Raw genomic sequence first — 10000 nt, 5'->3', positions numbered from 1 at the left:
CTGTATGCCAGACATAAATCTCCCCTCAGTAGCCAATAGGAGACAGAAGACAGGGATAGGGCCTTGAGGTGGTTTGGATAGGACTTTTACTGAGGAACCTCTGTGTATGTTCCAGTTGTTGAATATGCCTGGTTAGGTACATACCAAAGGTAGCATTGTACTCGATGGGTATGATGAATGCCAAATACAGTGGAACAATGAATTCCTTGGACTTAGATGCCATACCTTTGTTTATAAATTGTGCAACATACAATGATTACCTCACTACTGTAGACACGTGATGACCAAAGGCTAGATTACTGTCTATGTGTGGCACTAAGTCCCTGAGTACTAGGTCAGCTCTAAGGGGTGTGTTGTCAATATGATAGTTACCAGGGATGGATGGCTTTCTGAATGATACCATTATGCATTTCATGACATTTAATTTTAGTCCATGGCATTCACACCAGTTTTTCTGTGTCAGCTCTTTCTGGAGAACATTTGTGTGGATGTGGGATTAAATGACAGCTCCTAATTCACAATTATCTGGACATTTAGTCAGCCAGAGACCATTGACATTGGCCTTGACTTCAGAGAAGTAAATGCCAAAAAGTAGAGGTCCAAGGACCAATCCCTGAGTTACTTCATTTGTGGCTGGCCTCTTTGTAGAGGTGGACTCCCCAATTCTAACTAACTGGTTCCTGTCTATGAGCCAGTTGGCTATCCACTGGGTGACATACGGGTCTGTTCCTAACCCCTTGCATTTGTCAACAATGCCTGAGTAGAATATTGTCTCAAAAGCTTTAACCAGCTCAAGGTAGGTGGCAAAAACAATTTTGCCCTCATCCGTTGCTTTGGTGACCTTCTCAAGGAAGTCCACCAGGATAAGTAGGCATGACCTGCCCTTGACAAAACCAGACTGAGTTGGGTCCAATGTCTGTAGGTGTGCTATATCATTATTGATCATTTCCATGATAATTCTTTCCATGGTTTTGCATACAAGAGTAGTGTGACTTAATGGGTTTGTAGATTCCAAGGTCTATAGATATCCCACCTTTGTGCAGAGGGATCACTGCTGCTGTTTTCCATTCATGAGGCACAAAGCCTGTTTGGAGGTTACAGTTAAACAGCAGTTCCAGAGGCCCTGATAGGTTATGTTTCATGCTATTTAGCAGGCATCTTGGGATATTGTCTGGACCTATTCATGCTGTATTCTTGACCTTAGAGAGAACATTAAGGACCTGTTCTACAGTGATAACAGGGGTAATTATATTTGATGGTATTTCCTGAGGGAAGGTTGAGGGGAAGAGAGGGCTAAAGTTGGAGCTAAATTTGTTGGCTAGTAGGTTCATAGGTTCATAGGTAGGTACTAGGCTATTGGCCCTAAGGCCTATACAAGCCTAGTCAAAAAGGTACCCTGGCTTTCGCCACCCAAGAAAATAATTTTCCTGTGCCCCTGTCAAGCAGAACCACAGAAGTGATCCCCAGGGTGAATTTCCTATTACCCATCCAATCATCAAGATGTTTCTTGGAGTGCTAATGAGGAGCTCTGACATAGATAGGTAGTCTGTTCCAGAGTATGTGAAGTCTCTGGGACAGGAATCTATCCCTCCAGCATGTTCTGTTTATTGTGAAGACAAGGTTTAGGTCCCTAGAGCATGTAGCTCAGAGGGATTGGGATTTCTTTGAATGGAGCATATCCAACAGCTCTGGGTTTGACATAGCTTTGTATGTTAGGCAGAGATCGCCTCTGAGTAGGCGATATGCGACAGAGTAAAGCTGGAGTTTTTTGAGATGGTCTGCATAAGGCATCTGTTTGAGGCCAGTAATCCTCTTTGTGAGGTATTTTTGCGGCCTTTCCAGTTGTTGTAGATGTCTTGTGAGGTACATACCAAAAGGGGCGTTGTACTCTATAATGGGTCTAATGAGTGATGGGTACAGGGGAACAATTACCTCTTTTTTTGGATGAGAAACCTTTTGTGATGAGGTGTGCCATGTAGAAGGATTTTCTGACCACTGTGGCGATGTGATTATCAAAGGAGAGATTACTGTCCACCTGTGTCCCAAGGTCTCTTGTCACACTTTTGGTGTTAAGTAGCCTACCGCCTATGTGGCAGTTCATGGGTACAGAATTTTTACCAAAGGGGATGACAATGCACTTTTTGGCATTGAGCTTGAGACCATGTCTTTGACACCAGGCATCTGTCTCAGTGAGACCCTTTTGTAGGATGTCCACATCGTTAGGAGTTTCAATTATGGCTCCTAGTTTGTAGTCATCTGCGAATTAAGTTAGCCAAAGACCTTCTGTGTTAGCCTGTACTTCAGAGACGTAGATACCAAACAGGAGAGGACCCAGGACTGAACCCTGTGGTACTCCACTTGCCACTGGTCTGAAGTCTGATTTGGAATCTGCTACTTTCACAGTGTGGGTTCTGTCAGTAAGCCAGTTGTGACAACCCATCTTGTGACATAGGGATTTATACCTAGTTTAGTGGGATTATCTATAATTCCAGAGTGGGTGATGGTGTCGAATGCCTTGGTGAGATCTAGATAGGCTGTGTGAACCACTTTACCCTCATCTACAGCTTTGGTGACTGCTTCAAAGAAGTCTATCAGGTTTAGGAGTCATGATCTGCCTTTTACAAACCCGAACTTGGTGGGGTCCAGAGTTTGGAGATTACCAATGTCTTTGTTTATAAGTTCCATAATGATACGTTACATGGCCTTGCAGACCAGGCTCGTCAGGCTAATGGGGTGGTAGTTCCCGGGGTCTGTTGTGCCCCCCCCCCTTTGTGGAGTGGGATAACTGTCACGGTGCATCATTCAATGGACACAAAGCCTGAGGTGAGGCTATGATTGAACATGGTACTTAGATGGGGTGCCAGTTCATTCTGTAGTTCATGTAGAAGGCAGCCTGGGATGTTGTCAGGTCCCATGGATGCTGTGTTCTTGGCTTTGGAGAGTGAGGTTTTTACCTGTGCAGCCATGATTTCAGGAACTTTGCATTCTTCCGGTATAAAGATGGGCCCTTTAGGGGGTGAGAGGGGGGTAAAGTTAGCACTGAACCTATCTGCCAGGCTGTTGGCAATATAAGTTGGTTTTGTATATTTAGTGTCATTGTGCTGTAACTCAGAGCAGATCTGAGTGTTGCCATTGGGGTTCTTGACATAGCTATAGAATGCTTTGTGGTTGTCTTTAGAATCAGTGGCAATTTTGTTTTCATAACTAGCTTTGGAGGATTATATGAGGGATCTCTGCTTCTTACTGAGGCTGACCATGGAGTTCCTCCAATCATGGGATTTTACTCTTTTTTGCAACAGTTTCTTTCTTCTGTTGTAGAGTTTGTTTATGGCAGAAGACCACCAGATTGACTTCCTTTTTTTGGAGGATAGTATCTTGGTTCTGTTAGGGATAGCACGATCCAATGCACTCGTGTAAGTGTTTATAAAGTGCATTTGTGTAGGATTCAGCAGTCGTACCTCTATTGACCATCTGCATGGGTGTCATGACGTTTGCTACTTCTGTCTTAAGAAGCGTGAAGTTGGCTTTGGAGACTTTTTTTATGGTTGGTTTCCTAATGGGGGTGGATGTCTAGGGTGATTAGCTTGTGGTTGGATCTGACCAATGAGGAGCTGACCTCTGGTGTGGAACACCGGTCACCCATGTTGGTGATGACCAGGTCTAGGATATTGCTGCCCCTTGTATGGGTAGTTTTTCCAGTTAATGGTAGGGTAGTTGAAATCACCCATTATTAGAGTGTTGGGTTGTACCTTAATATTTTCCAGTGTATCAAGAAAAGAGGAGTGGGAATCCTGGGGCATGGTGGGGGGGGGGGTCTGTAGCAAGCTACAATCTAGATTGTGATTTTGCCCAGAGTGGATATCGTTAATGAATATGGACACGCCTCCACCTTTAATGTTTCGGTCCGGGTTTGGTTGAAATGTGTGGTATGAATTATAGCCCGGTAATGCAGGGATGCTCTCTGGAGCTTTGAACCAGGTCTCTGTCACTGAACAGATGTCAATGTTCTCCATTTTAAGGAGTGCCTCGAGTGTGTGCATTTTGAGGTTTAGACCTCTAGCATTGAGTAGCATTACCCTCAGATTTTGCTAGCTTGTACCTGTTACGGTGGTGAATTTGTCATTTGAATCTTGCCTAAAAAAGGCACTATAGGGTGGCAAGAGCCTTTCCAGTATCCGGAATCCCAAGGGCAACAGGTGCAGGCCATCTATGGCAAAGCAGCGTGGTCTGTCGATCATGTCATCCTAGGCAGACAGATACTGGATTCCCTTAGAATGACACCAGAAGCGTAGCCAATTGTTAAAGTCAATCATTTTGTCCTTGTACTGTTGTATCATTCTGGGTGATGGCAGGATGCTACTTAGGGCTAGGGTCATACCTGCCTGGGCTACAAGATCGGAGAGCTCCTCTATGTCTCTTTTCATGTAGTCCAGGTAGGAACGTCTCAGGTCATTCACACCAACATGGACAATGACAGAGTCATATTTGTACTTGTTGTGGAGTGACCTGAGTGCATGCATTATGTGGTGGATCCTGGCACCTGACAGGCAGCTGACAGTAACTTTTTCCTTGTTTAGCCTGGTGAGGGGAACATCAGTGTGCCTGACTATAGAGTCACCTATGACTAGAGTGTTGGGCACGTTATGCCTTATGGGCTGTAGTTGAGTAGCACACTGAGTATGTGGGCTATGTGTCATTTGGGTTGTGTTTGGGGTGGAGGTTGCTTGCATTTCTGCTTTGGAGATCTCTGTTGTTTGGGCAGATTTGTACTGAGAGCCTCCGTAAATGTAGGTGTGTGTTTTGTGCTTCTGTGTGTGTTTTGGTGGTGTAGGTTTTGAGGGGCTATGTGATGAGTGTGGTGCGGTGCAAGTGTTTACCTTCTCTTCTTGACTGGCTATGCCAGTCTTTGGTGACGAGAGCTTTGCTTCCAGTTTGGCTATATAAGTGCATCTCTCACAGTTCGTAGTGTTGGGTGGTAGGAGAGAGGTTGTCTGTGTACATGAGGCAATTGCTGCATTGTCCCAAGATGCCCAGATTCATCAGGTAGACAGGAGAAAACACCGGAAGCTGACCTTTAGACATGCCTGAATAGGTGCTTATTTATTAAGTACTAAAAACTGTTTTCCTCTAGACAAGTGAGGAAAGTTGAGTGCTGTAGTAATTTGTAACTTATTTAGTGCTTATAATGTGTTCTGAACAAGTGCTGAGCTCAAAGAAACATTTTTGAATGCTAAAACTAAAAAGCTGGCGGCTAGTTGCAAGGGAACTTTTGAATGACAGACTTTATGGTGCCAGGAATAGTTTAACCCCAGTTAAGGGGGGGGGCATAGGAGCTCACAAACAGTCCTGGACACAGCAAATCCATATCTGGACAAGACCTGTCACAGCAAAGGGGGGAAGCAAGCTTAGAATGTTTTTTTCCAGTAAAGTGGAAATGGAGAAAGCTGGAACAGAAGTTAATTTAACGTTAAGGATCTGAGTGGGTTGGCCTTCACAAATGTTCTCTATTAGATTGAGTGAACTAATGACACTAGACTGGGAGGAGTGTCACAGATGAAATATGCAGTATGGGCGGGCAACTGCAAAGCCACCAAGTATAAGAACACACAACACTACGGAGGGTGGGTGGGAAAAAATACAGTTCCTAGCTGTAGCCACTAAATGAAAGTTTTAAACAGATCAAGTAGCAGACTCTAGAGAATGCTTTTAACTGTAAACAGACAATTATCAAAAATGCACAGAAAAGCTCGGATAGAGCACTCACAAACAGAAAATACAACTCTCAGTATAAAAAAGCAGTTTATAGTTAAGTAATGTTAAAACAGTATATAAATGCAGTGAAACAATAAAAAAAGCTTTATAACAGTGCAAAATGTAGTAGATCAACTGTATAGTACAATTATAAGTGTTTCAGAAGTGCAGTTCAGTGAAATAAGTGTAAGAAATAACTTATCATGCTCATGGAATCTTAAGGAATTTTCAGTTATGCAATGCAATCCAGAGCCTAAGCGATATAAGCAGAGCCTTTATAAGACACAGGGTTTATATAGCAGTAAGAATGGAAGAGTTGGAAGATCAGATTACTCCTCAGCCCCTGCTATTACCCAATCACTCGTGCTACAGAAGGTCAAGAGGCCTTGTTACTTTCAATAATAATGAAGGCAATCAGCAGAAAATGGCTGCCAGAAACACAGGAAACACAAACAAAACTACCAGCCTAAACAACAGGCCTCTATCAAGATTATGCCACCTGAGCAGAACACAGAAACCTCACTTTAAAAGCATAGAAATAACACCCACAAAGAGAAAATACAAGTCTCAGTATGAAAAAGCAGTTTACAATTTAGTAATTCAATAAAAAAATGCAATTATAGTAATGCACACTATTACAGTTCCTAGCTGTAGCCACTAAATGAAAGTTTTAAACAGATCAAGGAGCAGACTCTAGAGAATGCTTTTAACTGTAAACAGACAATTATCAAAAATGCACAGAAAAGCTCGGATAGAGCACTCACAAACAGAAAATACAGCTCAAAAAATTGCCATAGATTCAAAAGACAATCATAAGGCCTTCTTCAGCTATGTCAGAAACCTGGGTGGAAACTCCCAGATATGCTCAGAATTAGTCCATAATGATACAAAAATCACTAAACCCAGACATTGCCAACATACTGGCAGACAGGTTCAGCGCAAACTTCACCCCCCTCTCCCCCCCAAAAGGAGAGATAACTATCCCAACAGAGTGTAGCCTCCCAGACATCTCAAATGCGGAGGTGAAAGCTGCTCTCTCTAAAGCTAAAAACACAGCATCAATGGGACCGGATGGTGTTCCCGGCTGTGTGCTACATGAACTCAATGAAGAACTAAACCCACACATAAGGCAGCTGTTTAATCTTAGCCTTACCACAGGACATGTGCCCAAGGAGTGGCGTACGGCAACTGTGGTCCCACTCCACAAAGGCGGTGCCTCTACGGACCCTGGTAATTACCGCCCCATAAGCTTAACAAGCCTGGTCTGCAAAGCTATGGAGAGGATCATAATGGAACTCATAAACAAGGACATAGGGGACTTGCAGACCTTGGACCCAACCCAGTTTGGCTTTGTCAAGGGCAGATCTTGCCTTTTGAACTTGGTCGACTTCTTCGAAACAGTTACCAAGGCCATTGATGAGGGAAAGGCAGTCCATACAGCCTACCTTGACCTTGCAAAAGCTTTCAACACAATACCCCACTCGGGTATCATAGAGAAACTTACCAGCTTAAATGTAAACCCATATGTCACAAGATGGGTTGCAAACTGGCTAAAGGACAGAACCCACAGGGTTAGAGTTGCTGGAGCCATGTCAGACCCCAAGCCGGTTACAAGTGGTGTCCCACAGGGCTCAGTCCTTGGCCACCTATTGTTCGGCATCTACTTCTCAGAAGTACAGGCAAACATAGGAGGACTATGGCTGACAAAGTTTGGCGGATGACTGCAAACTGGGTGCCATAGTGGATAGTACATCGGACACAGACATCCTTCAGAGGGGTCTCATGGAAACTGATAGCTGGTGCCAGAGCCATGGCCTGAAGTTAAGCATAAAAGTGTATAGTCATACCCTTCAGGAAAAACAAGGTAACCCCAAGCTACCATATAGATGGCAACCCACTAAGCACAGAAGAGGTTATCAGGGACCTGGGTACCCAGGTTGACAGTGGCCTCTCGTTTGACACTCACGTTGCTAAAGTGGTTCAAAAGACCTTCTACATTGCCCATCTGATCATGAAGGGATTCACATCCAGATCAAGTGAGGTCATTGTTCCCCTGTACTCTTCACTTATCAGTCCAATGATCGAGTACAATGCCCCATTCGGGATGTATCTCACCCGACACCTGCAGCAATTGGAGAGACCCCAAAAGTTCCTCACCAAAAGGATAAAGGGACTCCAAAACCTGTCATATACTGCCAGACTGAAGAAACTCCAACTCTATTCAGTTGCATACCATCTGTTTAGAGGTGACCTGTGCCTGACATACAAGGCCATGACCAACCCAGAATTAATGGACATGCTCCACCTCAGAAAATCCAAATCCACCAGAACCACTAGAGCAAGTGACTTAAACCTTAGCACGGATATAAATAGGACGTGCTGGAGGGATAGATTTATCACCCAGAGACTCCCCATGCTGTGGAATAAAATCCCGGTCCATGTGTGGCAGAGCACCTCGCTGGCTCTGTTCAAGAGAAATCTTGACCGGTGGATGGGAGATCGTAGGTTTACCCCGGGAATCATCTCTGTGTCACTGCTGGACAGAGGCACAACAAACTAATGGGCACATTATTTCTAACATAAGGGGTGGCGTAAGCCACATAACTTTGGGCTAGGCTTATAAATGCCTTAGGGCAGATAGCCTAGTATAAACCTATGAACCTATGAACCTATAAAAGCAGTTTACAGTTAAGTAATGTTAAAACAGTATAAAAAGTACATAAATGCAGTCTGCTGTATCTTCTGGTTCAGTATAGGTGGCTGCATTTACAATGAGCTCTGTACACAATTCCGTATTGCCTTTGAGGTTGTGGACATAGCTAAAGAATGCCTTGTGGTTGTCCTTGGATTGGGAGGCCAAATTTAACTAAAATTTATCTTTGATAGACTTAATTTGTCCTCTGAGTTGTTTAAGTCTGTGAGTGCTTTTATCCTGCTTGGTACTTTATCATCTAATTTTTGCCATGATTGTCTTCCTTCTCTTATACAGGCTATTGATTTTGTAATGCCACCAGGGTGGCTTGTTTTTTTAGTTAGTTCTGTACTTCTTCCTGGTGTGTACAGCTGCCTCTATGCAGCTTTTAACATGCCTGTATAGGGTTTCTGTGAACAGTTCCACATGGGCAGGATTTTTCTCAGTGTTTATAGGTGCATGAAATTTTGCCAGGTTATCACTTATCAGCTGGAAGTTAGCTTTACAGTAGTTCCTGAATATTCCAGAGTTATTTGGGGGTCCAGGTTTTACTTTTACTTCAAAGCAAACCATTTTGTGGTCTGACCTTACCACAGAAGACATTACACAAGGGGGTGTGTAGCATTGTCCCATATTAGTGAGGACCAGATCCAGTATGTTTGCACACCTAGCTGGTATATCGACAGTCTGGTCCAGGGAGTTTGTGTTTACAAAATGCAGGAGCCTCTGTGCCGGTACATTTGGTTTTGTATAGGATTCCTAGTTAATAGTCAATCAGCCCTTCGTTCAAGCACTGAATTGGCGCCGGTTATACCTGACCCGGGCCAAGTTAAAGGCGTCAAGTGGGACGTCAGCGTTACTGTCCGGCTTTGCTATGGTTTTGCCCAGTTAATTCCCCGGTTGCCCATACCAGAAGCGCCACTATACTGAACTGTTTAAGTGAGCTGAAAGCTGTTAAAGACCTGGTCCAGGACAGTAACCTAAACGGACAAGGTCAATATCCAGTACTACAATTACAAACTAAGATTAATTTAAATAACCCCTCTAAAACTCCTACCCGAGTCTAGAAACACAGCAGTACATCTCATTAACGGCCAATAATTGGTGTAAATATTGGGCAAAAGCAAAAGATAAAAGTAAAATCTAACTATATTCTCCATTACCTTGGTCAGTGTGGGGTCGGATTAACCCCGCTCCGCTCGCCCTCGCTGCGCTCGGGCTCGCTCCGCGCCCCTCCCTGCCCCCATATCCCACCCGCCCCCAGTGGTCCTACTTTTATACCTAACTAACCACACCCACTACTATCCACGCTCTCACACAATCACGCGTTACTTTATCTTACATCCCCCCACCTCCCTACACTTGAACCACTCCCACCTCACTTGTTATCTGCCTAAACACCCATAACTATGTTATATACCATGAAGCCCCACCTCTCTCTGATTCTCAAGCCAACCATAAAAACTCTGCCCCTTACTCTATTAGTCCTTACCTCACTATACGCGCTAACTACTTACGAGGACACAATCTACAAGGGATATCACTATCCCAAGTATC

At 44.0% G+C, this 10000-nt stretch overlaps 1 protein-coding gene across 1 annotated transcript in view; it reads left to right on the top strand.

Moving 5' to 3' along the window:
* Positions 1–10000, top strand: part of EPB41L5 (erythrocyte membrane protein band 4.1 like 5) — a gene marked incomplete in the record, with an annotated part of 2576260 nt that overhangs the window by 2026540 nt on the left and 539720 nt on the right.

The sequence above is a fragment of the Protopterus annectens genome, chromosome 2.part0, assembly GCF_019279795.1.
Source record: "Protopterus annectens isolate FY-2018-M chromosome 2.part0, PAN1.0, whole genome shotgun sequence".
NCBI lineage: Eukaryota > Metazoa > Chordata > Ceratodontiformes > Protopteridae > Protopterus > Protopterus annectens.
Note: the sequence above shows the minus strand (reverse complement) of the source record. Positions and strands in the feature narration are given on the sequence as shown.